The sequence below is a fragment of the Leuresthes tenuis genome, unplaced genomic scaffold (genome assembly GCF_036924035.1).
Source record: "Leuresthes tenuis unplaced genomic scaffold, fLeuTen1.0.hap1 SCAF_19, whole genome shotgun sequence".
Lineage (NCBI taxonomy): Eukaryota > Metazoa > Chordata > Actinopteri > Atheriniformes > Atherinopsidae > Leuresthes > Leuresthes tenuis.
Genome location: NW_027325373.1, coordinates 29,407,414 through 29,424,441, shown reverse-complemented (window position 1 = coordinate 29,424,441; position 17,028 = coordinate 29,407,414). Strand labels below are relative to the sequence as shown.

The 17,028-nt window shown below is 44.7% G+C and overlaps 1 non-coding gene across 1 annotated transcript; it reads left to right on the top strand.

Annotated features, from left to right (window-relative positions):
- The first annotated feature begins 15,480 nt into the window (after positions 1 to 15,480).
- On the top strand, positions 15,481 to 15,554 carry trnan-guu (transfer RNA asparagine (anticodon GUU)). Its single transcript has one exon. It is a non-coding gene; the product is annotated as a tRNA-Asn (tRNA).
- The last annotated feature ends 1,474 nt before the right edge of the window (positions 15,555 to 17,028 follow it).

Here is a 17,028-nt window from a genome sequence, read left to right as displayed (position 1 = left end):
TCTCCAATCTCATAAATACCTGATACAATAACTGTGAATATAGGGAATTGTTAGATCAGAACTAGGACATGTTCTTGATAAATACTTTATTTTACTTCTCTGCAAAATTTCTTCTTATGTCTTTTCGGCAAAAATTAAAATAAGACCAAATGTTGGTAATGAATCAAGAAAAATTCTAATGAATCCTCTGTGAATCATGATTTGGTGTTTTGTTTTTTTCACTGAATCACAATGAAAATTTGAGATATTTCACAATGAAAATACAGTTTAGCAGAAGCCGGTGTAAAAAGTCATGGTCAGCTGTCTTCATCTGGAGAAAATGTTGGTTGTCGTAAAAAGTGGAACCAGAATTGGCAACTTTTAATGAAAGAAATTTGTTCTTTAAATTAAATGTAAAATATTCACACCCACCTGTGCTCTAATTCAAGTGTTCAGATGCCCCAAATAACCAATAAATTACAGTTTTGTATCATAAAGTTTTTTCCTGAGAATCATTGATCAGGTCAAAAATATATTTCTTAATGCCAGCTTTTCAAACAGCTCCAACACTTGGCATTCCAGATCCTCATGAACCTTTCATACAGGCAGTTGATGAGAAGCATGGTTGTATGACATCTGTTCTTATGCAGGAACATGGGGGCAGGCAAAGGCCAGTGGCGTATTTCTCAGCAAAATTGGACTCTGTGGCTGCAGGCCTGCCTGGTTGTCTTCTTGCTGTTGCAGCTGCAGAGAAAGCTGTCCTGGCCTCTCGTGATATTGTAGGCTACACTAATTTGACTGTTTTGGTTCCTCAGTAATGCAACAACTAAAGTACTGCTGACAGAAATAATTCCTAGATGGGGCATTCTAGAGATGATCAGCAGTGATAATGGCAGACACTTTGTAAACACAGCATTGACTGAGGTTGGTAAGTTCCTTGGAATAAGCTTGCACACAACATTGTGCTTATCATCCACAGAGTGGAGGTGCTGCGGAAAGAGAAAGTGGTACATTAAAGACCAAGTTAGCCAAATGTTGTGACGAAACGGGTCTGCCATGGACAAAAGCATTACCAATTGTGCTCACCTTTATGAGGATGAGAATCAGAGCTCGAGTGAATCTCAGCCCATTTGAGATTTTATTTGGCAGACCTCCTAACCTGGGATTGGGACCTGTAACCAGACCCCTCCCTTCCACAACTGTCAGCAGTAAAGGCTGTACTCCACCAGTGTGTTAAGTGCTAGTAACCTCTGACACCGAAGAATGAACCATCCTTACTGAGACCTGCAATGAAGCGACGTGGTGATCACACGTGCGAACCATGGCAGAAACTGTTTATTATTTGTATTTTCTTATTTAAAACCAGCATGTGCACATTTTATCTTGATTTCACAGGAAGAAGAAAAGAGAACTCTCCCTGGGGCTCCTGCCATCTCCTCTGGGTTTGTTTACGTTACTGCACTGGACGCCTCGTGGCGCCTATCTCTGCCACTCCAGGTTTGGGCATCTGAAACCGACTCCCTTTCGATCGGCCGGGGGCGACGTAGGCCATCGTCCCGCACTTCTGAGTGGCGTTCGCCCATCCCTTGATGGACCAACTGATACCATCTTCAACTGCTATTCACATGGAACCCTCCTTCGTTCTACTACCACCAAGATTTGAAACCTATGCCCTTTCGAAGATTTTAAGCTTCTGTTTGCACCTCTCTCACTAGAGCAGGAAAGGGCCAAATCAAGTGTGGCAGACCATTATTATCTCCAGAAGGAGGAGAATCAGATCCCCCCTGCAAAAGGCCAACATCTAGTGTGCCCCCTGATGTGAGAATTTTCCCATTTTCCAACATGGGAAACCCAACAAACACTGCACAGGCAATCATTTCACCCATGTCTATTTCGTGAAATGTGATGTCCATCTTTGCCTGAACAAGGAGAGAAACTGTTTTCAGGCCTACCACAATACAAAATAAGATGTGGTGTACCAAAAAATAAACAAATCTAAGTGAAAGGTTCCTCTTCCACCACACTGGTTCCGCTGGTGGGTTTGTCATCGCTGCATGATAGCTTTATTTCAGCAGATACAGAATATGTATGACATTGTTTTGCAATATGGAAAATATGTTCTGTTGCTTGTTTGAAATTACTTTAAAAAAAGTTTAAAGGAAACTCAAAGTTTAATGAGTTAAAAATGTTGTGTTGTAAGGGTTTTTGTTTGTTTAAGGTAAACAAACTGAGCGATGAATTACACATCAATACCAGATATATCAAATATGATACGTATTAAAAATCATATATGCAAATGTATATACATTTTTTTTGGTTGTTAGAAGGTTCAACAAACACAAATGTTTTTAAAAAAACATTTTTTTCTGACAGTTATTTCATGGCTCAGGCTTTACAGGGAATTATCTAACAAAATAAAGACCCGAGTACACAAAAAAGTTAAAGAATTGTAAGATAGGGGAGACTGGGTGTGGTGGAAATTTTAGTAATGCACAGAGTCATTTTGCACAGAGTTATTTTCTTAAGATAACTTTAATAGATGCTTTAATGATAATAAGATAAGATTGATAAGATGCTTTAATAATAATATCTTGCAAGAGAGAACAATACAGTATAAAATACTGAGTTGCTCAAACCACAAAAGGCAAAAAACACACAGTTATATTGCCCACTTATCACATCATCTCTCTTTGGGTATAGTTGATTGTTCTTCTATCTTTCCTCCCCAACCATCAGTTGAGGTTGCCCCCTTAAAGTGCAGCTATCTCATTATAACTGTCAGGTCTCACAGAGACTCTTAGGTCTTTGTATATTGTCTTGTCACTTCCTGTTTTATTTTGAAATTAACAACTCCTCTCGTTTCAGATAACTTGCTCTTCCTCCCGTGCCATGTGTCTCATTGTCTTCCCTTGTAGGTACCAGATGTGCTCGGGTTACCAGATCTGCTCGGGGCCCTGCGCCTGTTTGGGTTTACGTTTACCCCACTATTTACATTTTATGAATGCCAATATGAGGTTATTTAATAGAAACTCCAACTGTATTACAAACTACATTGCGTCCCATTTCATAAGAATCAGAAGTGCTCGGGGTGAAGTCCCTTTCGAAAGATAATGCTGGATTTCTTTGTAAAAGCCATCCATGTTTCCTACGAAGAGCCGCGAAAACGACTTCAATAGGTTGTTTTTTTTACTTCTTCAGTAAGTTGTCCGGACCAATCACATTCCCTTACGTCATCGTGCCAACGTCCAGCCAATAGGCGCAGGGCCCCGAGCACATCTGGTACCTACACCCTGATTCCCAAGTGTTTCCACCTGTTCCCCTTGGTCCCTCATGTGTATTTAGTCTGCGTCTTCCCTTGTCTCGTTGCCAGTGTGTTGAATTGTCTCTCGAGCTTTCGTCCGCTAGCCTCCACAGTGATCCACGCCTACGTAAACCAAAGATCTTGTTTGTTAATGATTTCCTCCTTGAGAGCGATTTTTTTTGTTGTAAGTTTTTTCATAGATTTAGCCAAGTGAAGTTTTCTTTGTATTGTCGTTTATTCAGTGGTACCTCCGGTAGAGGAGTGTCTTTGATTTCTAGTGATAACTTTCATAGCAACTCCATTAGAAGGAGCCTCTTTTGTTTATTGGTTTTGTTAAATTTCTATAGAGCCTCCGACGGTTCGGAGAGGGATAAATTTAGTTGTAAGATTTATATAACCTTTTGTTTTTTCCTCCTAGCGTGGAGAGAGTTTTCTTTTGATAAGTTTTATAGTCTCACTCTTCTCCCCACAGGTATCGAGAAGAGTGAGTTAGGAATTCATAATCTATTGCTTTGCTCTGCAAGTGACTATCATTATATAAATAAAATCTGGTTATTGTTTCTACCCTGCATCTGCGTCCAGTGCGTCCGGTCCGTGACAATAACAAGCCCACCATTGTAAAGAGGAATTTCAGAAAAACAGGACAGGCTGGTCATTTGCAGGTTATACACAATAACACTTGAGGAAAACTTGAAAGCAAAGAAGTTCTTTGAGTCATTTGGTGAGATACGTGCTAAATTCTGAGAACTATATCTTCCCCACCTGACAGGGACAATAACATTACCCATGTCAGGGGGAACACTGCCCAGTGCGCGTCTGTTGAATTCATTTGCAGTTTCAGGTTGGGATTCAAAGCAAACTATACAAGTATTTTGTGCTCTAGCTATCTTAAAATATGGCCGTTGTGGAATAATGTGACTAGTGAGGGGCGGACATTCTGTACGCCAAGCATAGTGATCTCCCTCACTAGGATATTTACCAACCACGCCCTTAGAATAACTTTCTCTCATCAGTCAACAATGTGTCAAACACAGGTGATGGGTACAATTTACATTACCACGGAGTAGATATCTTGCCATCACAGGGGCAATCTCAGGCAGGTACAGCCTCTCATTAAGACTGCCATTAGAGCAGATGCCATAGGAAGTACAAGTGAAAGGATCAACTTCCCCCCAGGTACTCCTGGTTGTGCATCTTTCATACAAACCACACAAGAATTTTTGGTGACAGATCTGACAGAATATAAATCTCCAATTGATACCAAACGTTGCGCATCACCCATGGTTCTTGTAAAACATTTCCTGGAGTTGCCACCAGGAGAGGCATCTTTAATATGATCTATATTTTTGCTTCCAGTGAAATCAAGATAAAATGTGCACATGCTGGTTATAAATAAGAAAATACAAATAACAAACAGTTTCTGCCATGGTTCGCACGTGTGATCACCACGTCGCTTCATTGCAGGTCTCAGTAAGGATGTTTCAATCTTCAGTGTCAGAGGTTACTAGCACTTAACACACTGGTGGAGTACAGCTTTTACTGCTGACTCTTTTCGTCCTTCCGGGCGTGATGGTTAGGCTGATGTATGTCAGGGTGTTAAATCATCAACTGGTTGCGTCACCTTCTTACAGTGACTGGCATGAATCCAGGTTGCTCTCACTGCGACTTTAACAGCTGTGTGAGTGACCAGTAGCACCTGGAACGGGCCTTACCAACTTTTGAACTTCCAGTTTTTCCTTCGAAGTTCCTTCACCACTACCCAGTCACCTGGTTGGAGTGGGTGCAGAGGTGTGTCTGCTATGGCTGGAAGGGCTGCTTTCCCTGTCTGTGAAACTTGAGATCATCATCACAAACAGTTGTGGAAGGGAGGGGTCTGGTTACAGGTCCCAATCCCAGGTTAGGAGGTCTGCCAAATAAAATTTCAAATGGGCTGAGATTCACTCGAGCTCTGATTCTCATCCTCATAAAGGTGAGCACAATTGGTAATGCTTTTGTCCATGGCAGAACCGTTTCGTCACAACATTTGGCTAACTTGGTCTTTAATGTACCACTTTCTCTTTCCGCAGCACCTCCACTCTGTGGATGATAAGCACAATGTTGTGTGCAAGCTTATTCCAAGGAACTTACCAACCTCAGTCAATGCTGTGTTTACAAAGTGTCTGCCATTATCACTGCTGATCGTCTCTAGAATGCCCCATCTAGGAATTATTTCTGTCAGCAGTACTTTAGTTGTTGCATTACTGAGGAACCAAAACAGTCAAATTAGTGTAGCCTACAATATCACGAGAGGCCGGGACAGCTTTCTCTGCAGCTGCAACAGCAAGAAGACAACCAGGCAGGCCTGCAGCCACAGAGTCCAATTTTGCTGAGAAATACGCCACTGGCCTTTGCCTGCCCCCATGTTCCTGCATAAGAACAGATGTCATACAACCATGCTTCTCATCAACTGCCTGTATGAAAGGTTCATGAGGATCTGGAATGCCAAGTGTTGGAGCTGTTTGAAAAGCTGGCATTAAGAAATATATTTTTGACCTGATCAATGATTCTCAGGAAAAAACTTTATGATACAAAACTGTAATTTATTGGTTATTTGGGGCATCTGAACACTTGAATTAGAGCACAGGTGGGTGTGAATATTTTACATTTAATTTAAAGAACAAATTTCTTTCATTAAAAGTTGCCAATTCTGGTTCCACTCTTTACGACAACCAACATTTTCTCCAGATGAAGACAGCTGACCATGACTTTTTACACCGGCTTCTGATAAACTGTATTTTCATTGTGAAATATCTCAAATTTTCATTGTGATTCAGTGAAAAAAACAAAAACAAAACACCAAATCATGATTCACCGAGGATTCATTTGAATTTTTCTTTACCAACATTTGGTCTTATTTTAATTTTTGCCGAAAAGACATAAGAAGAAATTTAGCAGAGAAGTAAAGTAAAGTATTTATCAAGAACATGTCCTAGTTCTGATCTAACAATTCCCTATATTCACAGTTATTGTATCAGGTATTTATGAGATAGGAGAGCTTTTACCACAGTAATGCAACTATTTCTCAGGTATCTTTTAAGGACAAACCTTGTTTCTTTATTGTGTTAAACTCACTTGTACACAGAAAAAGCACCTGGAATCAAGTATTATAGGAATTATAGCTAAGAGTTCAGTAATCTGATTGGTTTGATCATATGTCTGTCACAGGAAAACCTGATGCTGCATTCAAAAACAACTGGGAACTTAGAAGTTCAGACTGAGAAATCAAAGAAAACACCATCTTAAGTTGATTAGATATACTCCATTATCTCCTCACTTATATTTTAACTAAAAAGTTAAATATTAAAGCTTTCTTTCATTATTGATTTAATAAGGCATAAAAGTACTTTATGCCTCATCCATCCATCATCTGCCGCTTATCTGGGTGTCGGGTCGCGGGGGCAGCAGCTTGAGCAGAGAAACCCAGACATCTCTGTAACCGGCCACTTCCTCCAGCTCTTCCGGGGGGACCCCGAGGCGTTCCCAGGCCAGCCGAGAGACATAGTCTCTCCAACGTGTCCTGGGTCTCCCCCGGGGTCTCCTCCCACTTTATGCCTCATTCAAATAAAATTTTTTCTTCAGTTTAATCAACTACATAATTGTTTGTTCTTTGTAACAAAGCAGCAAAGCAAAGCTAAGGTTGCTGTGATTTCTTTACCCACTTTGTGAAACAAATATGATAAATTATGAGTCCCAATTTCCAAATTCCAAGGTACATCGAATCCTGCATGTCTTCTCTGAGTTGAAAGCCAATTAGACCTATGAGGAACAGCTGTGATACCTGCCAGATGAACTTTTTAAAACTTGCCTGTTGCATTTTTATGTTTAAACTGAAGCAATGGGAGCTGTTTGGGTCCAGATAATTTGTGGTCTGACAATATGGTTAACCAGAGGTTTGTGTTTTAGTGTTCTTTACGTAAATATATATATTTCCCTTGTATAATTATTTTTTGGTTGTAATGGGTTTTATGGTAATCTGATGTGTCAGGGTGAGGTTGTTTATGTTGTTCCATGAAGTTGCAGAAACATGAAACTTTAATGAATTATCTGTCCATAGGCTGGTGTTTGCCAGTTGTTGGAACAAATGGAAGATCTTATGTGCTGCAGAGGAATGAAAATGGTCAGTAAATCAATAGCATCAACTCTTTTGAGCTTCTTTCTGACAATAACTCCTTGGTTTCCTTACAGACTGGTCATCCAATGATGTTTCTCCCAAGACAAACCTTGGCCTTCTTAAGTCGATGGATTCCATGTTGGTAAAAAATGTTGAAAAAGGTGAGCAAGATCTGTGACCAACTGAACATTTGTCCTGGCTTCTTACAGCAGAAGAATTTAATACTTAGAAATTATATGCGACTGTTTCATTTAAAGCAGCTTTTCATGTTTACATAAAAAAATTTGAAATAAAATTTCTGTGGTGTGGGGACGGCTTCATTTGGTGTTTGAAGCAGCTCCTGAGAAAGCCTTGTTCTTGTTCTCAGTTATTACAACAATGTGGATAACTTGGTTAAGCTAACAAAGTTCCAGGTCAAAGTAGTGGGACTTGGCAATTAAGGTGTATTGAATTGGTCTTGTATGCCTGTTTCTTTCAGTGCAACTGGAAACAAATGAAGTGGAAGTTAAGACGTCAAATGGCAGCGCAAGATTAAATGACCTCATGACCGCACTGAAAGAGGCCTCCAGCGGCAACCAGACTGTCCTGGCGGATGTGTCCAGCGGCAACCAGACTGTCCTGGCGGATGTGTCCAGCGGCAACCAGACTGTCCTGGCGGATGTGTCCAGCGGCAACCAGACTGTCCTGGCGGATGTGTCCAGCGGCAACCAGACTGTCCTGGCGGATGTGTCCAGCGGCAACCAGACTGTCCTGGCGGATGTGTCCAGCGGCAACCAGACTGTCCTGGCGGATGTGTCCAGCGGCAACCAGACTGTCCTGGCGGATGTGTCCAGCGGCAACCAGACTGTCCTGGCGGATGTGTCCAGCGGCAACCAGACTGTCCTGGCGGATGTGTCCAGCGGCAACCAGACTGTCCTGGCGGATGTGTCCAGCGGCAACCAGACTGTCCTGGCGGATGTGTCCAGCGGCAACCAGACTGTCCTGGCGGATGTGTCCAGCGGCAACCAGACTGTCCTGGCGGATGTGTCCAGCGGCAACCAGACTGTCCTGGCGGATGTGTCCAGCGGCAACCAGACTGTCCTGGCGGATGTGTCCAGCGGCAACCAGACTGTCCTGGCGGATGTGTCCAGCGGCAACCAGACTGTCCTGGCGGATGTGTCCAGCGGCAACCAGACTGTCCTGGCGGATGTGTCCAGCGGCAACCAGACTGTCCTGGCGGATGTGTCCAGCGGCAACCAGACTGTCCTGGCGGATGTGTCCAGCGGCAACCAGACTGTCCTGGCGGATGTGTCCAGCGGCAACCAGACTGTCCTGGCGGATGTGTCCAGCGGCAACCAGACTGTCCTGGCGGATGTGTCCAGCGGCAACCAGACTGTCCTGGCGGATGTGTCCAGCGGCAACCAGACTGTCCTGGCGGATGTGTCCAGCGGCAACCAGACTGTCCTGGCGGATGTGTCCAGCGGCAACCAGACTGTCCTGGCGGATGTGTCCAGCGGCAACCAGACTGTCCTGGCGGATGTGTCCAGCGGCAACCAGACTGTCCTGGCGGATGTGTCCAGCGGCAACCAGACTGTCCTGGCGGATGTGTCCAGCGGCAACCAGACTGTCCTGGCGGATGTGTCCAGCGGCAACCAGACTGTCCTGGCGGATGTGTCCAGCGGCAACCAGACTGTCCTGGCGGATGTGTCCAGCGGCAACCAGACTGTCCTGGCGGATGTGTCCAGCGGCAACCAGACTGTCCTGGCGGATGTGTCCAGCGGCAACCAGACTGTCCTGGCGGATGTGTCCAGCGGCAACCAGACTGTCCTGGCGGATGTGTCCAGCGGCAACCAGACTGTCCTGGCGGATGTGTCCAGCGGCAACCAGACTGTCCTGGCGGATGTGTCCAGCGGCAACCAGACTGTCCTGGCGGATGTGTCCAGCGGCAACCAGACTGTCCTGGCGGATGTGTCCAGCGGCAACCAGACTGTCCTGGCGGATGTGTCCAGCGGCAACCAGACTGTCCTGGCGGATGTGTCCAGCGGCAACCAGACTGTCCTGGCGGATGTGTCCAGCGGCAACCAGACTGTCCTGGCGGATGTGTCCAGCGGCAACCAGACTGTCCTGGCGGATGTGTCCAGCGGCAACCAGACTGTCCTGGCGGATGTGTCCAGCGGCAACCAGACTGTCCTGGCGGATGTGTCCAGCGGCAACCAGACTGTCCTGGCGGATGTGTCCAGCGGCAACCAGACTGTCCTGGCGGATGTGTCCAGCGGCAACCAGACTGTCCTGGCGGATGTGTCCAGCGGCAACCAGACTGTCCTGGCGGATGTGTCCAGCGGCAACCAGACTGTCCTGGCGGATGTGTCCAGCGGCAACCAGACTGTCCTGGCGGATGTGTCCAGCGGCAACCAGACTGTCCTGGCGGATGTGTCCAGCGGCAACCAGACTGTCCTGGCGGATGTGTCCAGCGGCAACCAGACTGTCCTGGCGGATGTGTCCAGCGGCAACCAGACTGTCCTGGCGGATGTGTCCAGCGGCAACCAGACTGTCCTGGCGGATGTGTCCAGCGGCAACCAGACTGTCCTGGCGGATGTGTCCAGCGGCAACCAGACTGTCCTGGCGGATGTGTCCAGCGGCAACCAGACTGTCCTGGCGGATGTGTCCAGCGGCAACCAGACTGTCCTGGCGGATGTGTCCAGCGGCAACCAGACTGTCCTGGCGGATGTGTCCAGCGGCAACCAGACTGTCCTGGCGGATGTGTCCAGCGGCAACCAGACTGTCCTGGCGGATGTGTCCAGCGGCAACCAGACTGTCCTGGCGGATGTGTCCAGCGGCAACCAGACTGTCCTGGCGGATGTGTCCAGCGGCAACCAGACTGTCCTGGCGGATGTGTCCAGCGGCAACCAGACTGTCCTGGCGGATGTGTCCAGCGGCAACCAGACTGTCCTGGCGGATGTGTCCAGCGGCAACCAGACTGTCCTGGCGGATGTGTCCAGCGGCAACCAGACTGTCCTGGCGGATGTGTCCAGCGGCAACCAGACTGTCCTGGCGGATGTGTCCAGCGGCAACCAGACTGTCCTGGCGGATGTGTCCAGCGGCAACCAGACTGTCCTGGCGGATGTGTCCAGCGGCAACCAGACTGTCCTGGCGGATGTGTCCAGCGGCAACCAGACTGTCCTGGCGGATGTGTCCAGCGGCAACCAGACTGTCCTGGCGGTGGCTTAAGATGCATTTTATTTACTTGGAATAAAACCATCAACTTTTAATTTCTGCCTTCTCTGATTCTTGGGTACTGCAATATTGCCCTGGTCAGTGTCACTACTGATGACATGACCCTCTGGGCTCCTGTGCGCTTAACAGTTTCTCCTTGGGCCCATGTTCCAGTCAAGGAGCATGTTGTAGTACTCTGCATATCCACTGAAGGATACACAGACCTGAACAACAGCTGCCCATGGGTATCTGGTTAAACTCCTTGGCCCTGTTGTGAGACCATGTACTGGTGCAGTGGGTCCTGTGTTCCTTCTAGAGCATGACAGTATACTCTGGCCTTGTACCACAATTTATACCACTGAATGGGCCCCACACGTTTCTGACTTAAATCCAATAAAATAAAAATAAAAAACCTCTAGGACATGTCTTAGTTAAACTCATACAGTTGGGTTGCATCTGACTGTTCAGAAGTTCAGTGATGCTCTTTTCCACATTTGGGATAAATGTCCCTTCAGGGCACCGTATGTTGATCCATTAGAAGCATGCCCCAATGTTGTAATGCATGCATGCAATCATATGGGGGCCACTTGGTATCATTTTCAGTTGCTACAATGGCCCTTTCGCCCTTTTCACATGATAGGGGTGTCTTTGAATTCAGTCTGCGTTGATCATTAATGCCAATTGCGGTCTTTCATCCTTCACACATTGCCTGGATATGCAGTATGATTCTTCCACTGAGATCTGTTTTCAAAGTTTCTTTTTTTTTGTTGAGCAGTGTGTATTGGCTAATTATCGACCTATATCTAATCTCCCTTTGTCTAAAGTTCCTGAAAAACTAGTTGCAGAACAACTTTGATCATTTACATAGAAATAATCTCTTTGAAGAGTTTCAGTCAGGATTCAGAGTGCATCATAGCACAGAAACAGCACTGGTAAAAGTTACCAATGATCTCCTCTTAGCCTCTGATAGCGGACTTGTTTCTGTATTTGTCCTGTTGGATCTCAGTGCTGCATTTGATACGATCGATCACAGCATTCTGTTACAGAGACTTGAACATGTTATTGGGATTAACACACAATCATTGCAAATATTTATGATTTTATGAGCTACTTGATTTGAATTTCCCTGACTGGGGGATGAATAAAGTATTTTTCTATTCTATTCTATTCTAGCCACCTAAAAATCACTTATTTCAAGGCTTAAAAGTCCACTTTCAAAATGGGACTTCCAAAGTTATATCTAATTAGATATAATAAAAGTTTGGGAGACTGGACTGAAGAGAAGTTTTGGTGCAATCTGTTGGTTTCTTAGTCAGTAAATTGTTTTTGAATTGGCTCTGTGTGAATGAATTGGATTCACTTTTAAATTAATTAATTGGAATATGACTCAAATTGGCCTTAATTGGATTATATCATTGAAATGCCCTGAGATGACATTTGTTGTAATTTAGCATTATATAAATAAAACTGAATGGAATTGCAGGAAAAACATATCAAATGTGGAAAAAGGCTTATCTTGGAAACATTTTAAAAACTGACATTACTCTGTCTTGGTAAACACTGCTGGTGGGAAACATTACACTGGTTGCTGAAAAACTGGCAGAAGTGGACCTTCCAACGTGACAGTGACATGAAGTATTCAGCTGAAGTCATCAAGTGATTAACCGAGAACAAAAATCAACATTCTGGAATCCGGACTGCAATTTCAGACCAGACCAGACGAGAGACAAAACAGAGGCCTTCAAACCTGCAGATCATCACAGAATAAGATCCAATTTTCCAGTGGAGGCATGAAGAAAGCAGTTGTGAGTACCATAACATACAATTAATGCATTAAAACTGACCTGGACAATAATATTTTGAGATTTCACAGAAAAAAAGTTTAAAAATGTATAATCGTAAAACTGAACAAGAGCGCAAAACAACACACAAGATGGTGGCTGAGAACGGAGCGCCATTGCTCTTTTTTAGTCTTATCACTAAATTGTGATGTCATCACTGATGTTGTTTGACATCACAATTGATGTCACCTCTGATGTTGTTTGACTTCACAAATGTTATATAGGCCAGACATTTTCACTCCTTTTCCACAGTTCGTCAGGAGTTTATCTGAAGAAACACGTCGTTTTAAAAGCAAATTTGAAAGTCACAGTAAACGATTTTCACATCGCCTAAGATAACAACACTTAATTACTATTATAAATAGTCATTTTGACAAACTCTTAAAAACAACACTTTATTACTATCTTAAATAGTCATTTTGACAAGCTCTTAAAAACAACAAGCAAAATGAGTCAAACCAAGATATCATCTGCTCAACTTCAGTGGTGTGACATGGTAGACGACGATTTACCTGAGGATTTCTACACATATACCATTACTTTTGGTGATAATGAAGGTTATGAGGAACCCTCCAACATGTCAGAAAATGACCTTTTGGAAAAAGAACAATGCCAGGCCTCTGAGGATTCCCCGTCTCCTCAAACAGTAAATGACGAAGAGGAAAAAGAACCATCCCAGGTCTCTGCTGCGGCTGTGACTCCTCATTCCGAGGACGTCCAGCTTGTGCAGGATCATCCCCAGGCCTCCAAAGTTTGTCGCGTCACGTGGAAGTTTCCAAATTCAAAAACCGACAAACAAGCCCAGGCCTCCAACAAATATAACATTACTTTTGGCAGTAACGAAAGTTATAAGGAACCCACCAACAGGCAGGAAATTTTAACATCAAGCCAAGGAAATGACCAGTTTGAAAAAGAACAATCCCAGGCCTCCTACAAATATAACATTACTTTTGGCAGTAACAAAGGTTTGGAGGAACCCACCAACAGATCAGAAATTTTAACATCAAGCTCAGAAATTGAGCTGTTGGAAAAGGAACCATCCCAGGTCTCTGCTGCGGCTGTGACTCCTCAGTCCGAGGACGTCCAGCTTGTGCAGGATCATCCCCAGGCCTCCAAAGTTCGTTGCGTCACCTGGAAGTTTCCAATTTCACAAACCGAGGAGATTCCCTCTAATGCCTCTGCTGCCGACGAAGATTATGGATCAGAGAAATTACAGAAATCTTACCAACATAATAAGGACAAGATCAACTATTTATATCACCGGATGGATATTGTCAGGACTAAGCTGCTGAAAAAGAATTTCTTTCTAACACGAGAAAAAGACAGAAGAGTCGCAGCAGAGAATAGCTGCTCCATTTGGGAGGAAAAACTGAAGGACCTGGAAAACAGTTTGACATGTGAGCGTCATCTCCGTGAAAAGTGTGAGCAGGAGCTCAAGGAATGCAATGAAGTCATTGCAGAATTTTGTGAAACAGACAGTATCTGAAACTGAATATCAGTCAGTTGTGAAAGAGCTAGAGAGCTTGAAAGAACAACTCAAAGAAAAGACTGCCTCCAATATTGCTCTTGCCTCCAAACTAAAGGCACAGAAGGAGGCAACAAAGACACAGGAAAAGAAGGTGGCAGAACTTATGAAGGCTGTATTTCAATTTCAATTCAATTCAATTTTATTTATATAGCGCCAGATTACAACAATTGTCATCTCAAGGCACTTAAGTAATATAGTCCAATTCAAGCCAATTGGAATTCAATTCATTGTAATCATAATCCAATTAATTCATATAGAGCCAATTCAAAAAATTAATATCCTAGCTAAGGAAACCAACAGATTGCACCGAAACTTGTCTTCAGTCCAATCTCCCGTCCTGAGCGTGCCTGTGGCGACTGTGGAAAGGAACGACTCCCTTTTAACAGGAAGAAACCTCTGGCAGAACCAGACTCAGGAAGGGTGGCCATCCGACTGGCAGATGTGCAGAGTTCCTGTAGCAAAGCATTAAATCTGCTCCCAGAAACCAGTGACTGTAATATGAACTCAATGAAGATTGTATTTGAAAGTATTTATTTCTTTTTAAAATAACTCATCACATTTTCTCTGTTTTGTTTTGTTTGTGCTTCTGTTTTGTGTGAAAATCAGAATAAAAGAAAACGTCTTCAGACAGTTTTGTTCTGAGCAGCGTCTCACATGAACTCTGAGATCTGAATCTGTGTCGAGTTTTAAGTCAGTGAGTAAATTTTATTTAAATGGAACTTTTCAAGAACAAATGTCACAAAGTGCTTTACAATAAAAATAAAACAATAAAAAGTTAATAACTGAAGCACATTAAGATGTTAAATAAGGATAAAGCATACCATACAGTATCCAATACTTTTCAGAAAACCAGGTTAAATAGATGTGTTTTAAGAGGCTTTTTAAAAATGTCCACTTTTCTCACACATCTTAAATCTAATGGAATTCCAAAGTGTAGGAGCAACAACCTCTGAATCACAGTCTCCTTTAGTTCTCAGCCTGGATGGAGGAACAACCAACAAACCTGATCAGAGGACCTCAGAGTCTTGTTGTTATGATGGGGCTGCAGGAGATCTTTGACATATGAAGGGGCCTGAACACGCAAGGCTCTGAATGTGGGAACAAGAACTTTGAACTGGATTCTGAACCTGACTGGGAGCCGCTGTAAAGAAATCAGAACTGGTGTTGTGTGCTGAAAAAACAGCACCGCAATGTGCGGACTTTTTTGAGACTTTTTTGATGACCTCAGTGAACTGCTGTCTATGATCTGTGTTGATTTTGACTGTGTAATTATTGTTGGTGATTTTAACATCCACGTGGACAACCCTCAGGACAAAGGGACTAAAGACCTGAGTAACACTCTGGACAACTTTGGGCTGACTCAGCATGTAGCAGAGGCCACACAGAATAGGGGGCACACTCTAGACTTACTGATCTCTAAAACGTAGTTTATACTTCTCCGTCATTTTGACGATGTAGCTACGACGTGGACGTGGACCCCTACGCCGTAGTCTCTGTGGCGCAATCGGCCAGCGCGTTCGGCTGTTAACTGAAAGGTTGGTGGTTCGAGTCCACCCAGGGACGAGTAGTTTCACCAATAAATCGTTGATATCTTAAACATATTGCTGCCATGTCTTCAGAACACGGTGTCACCGTCCAGCCCTGCCCCTTTAAGACGGTGTGTGTGACGTACGTGTGTAGGGAGAGAGTCGATAAAAAAAGATTGATGGAAGAAAACGAATAAAACCTGCGTTCCGCACAAAAAAGCCTTGACTCCGTTCTCATTTCGCCCCACACTTTGGCCCGGACCCTACGATTGCCAGTTACCGGTAACGAGCCAGAAAATAAAGACCAGCTCCTTACTACGGTTCGGAGGCAGAGGGTTAAGAAGGTAACACTGGGGGCTCGTCCGGGATTTAAAAGTTGGCTAAAAGTGAGAAGAATAGCTGTGAACGCGAGAGAGCATGGCGACATGCGGCAATGTTTTTGAAAGACACGGGGAGCTCATTAGCCCAAACGTAAGCACCAATCCGTTTTTAACGGACATAACGGACTCTGTTGATTCAACTGGCAGCAGATGTGTCGCCGGCGGGGAGAGTTATAACCCGTTTCTAGTTAGCATGGAGCTAACCGCCGGAGCAACGGAGCTAGCCGCAGGTGAAGCGGCAGCCCGTCCAAAGACAGCGCTGCTCAGCGGGACATGGCTACCGACCCCACCGCCCTCAGCACTGACTAATCCCTTCCACACGCCAGCAAAGCAGGACGGCGCAGCGGTCGGTGAGTCTATGGTTCCCCCTCAATACTGTTGGGTTGGCCCTGGAAATATGGTTTCTACCCCAGCTGTAGCCGTACATTACGGCATGAACAATGACTTTAAACAGACTTTTGATGGACGGCCAGCGAACCCCTTTTCCCCTGCAAACAATGTGCATGCCAGCATGAACCCAGCCACTCTGGCCCATACACCAGTCTCCCAGTCTTCTGTGCCCCCCTTCACACCTTGTATGTCCCAGTCTGTGAGACACGTTTATGCAGAACGAGCTAATGGTTGTTACTCTGCCCCTCCCAGTGATGCACCATTTCACCGGGGTAAAGAGCATGACTCCAGAGGATATTCACAGCCTAGCTGGAGAAGGGCCGAGCCTGCCCCACAACGTCCTTCCTCTCACATGATGTGTGGCGGTGATTTTATGGACAGTAGCGATGATGAACAGTATGGGCAGAGAGAGAGAATCCCCACCTTACAGCCAGGTCGTTTTGATGGGTCGGGGTCAGGGAAAGGCTTTCTCTACCTGTTTGAGAGCTGTGCTCAGGCCAACCACTGGTCAGAGAAGACCATGGCCGTGCAGCTCAGATTTAGCCTGACTGGTGCTGCTGGTGCTATTGTCCACAAAAACCCCAGATCTACTCGGTGGAGTTACCAGTGTATTGTGGATGAAGTGGATGGCCTATGGGCCATGTTCGGAGCATGCAGCAGCCATAGGCATTGAACTGAGACAGAGAGTGAGAGGGACGAGTGAGGCTCTGCACAGTCTGAGGGATGATATCTACGAAAAAG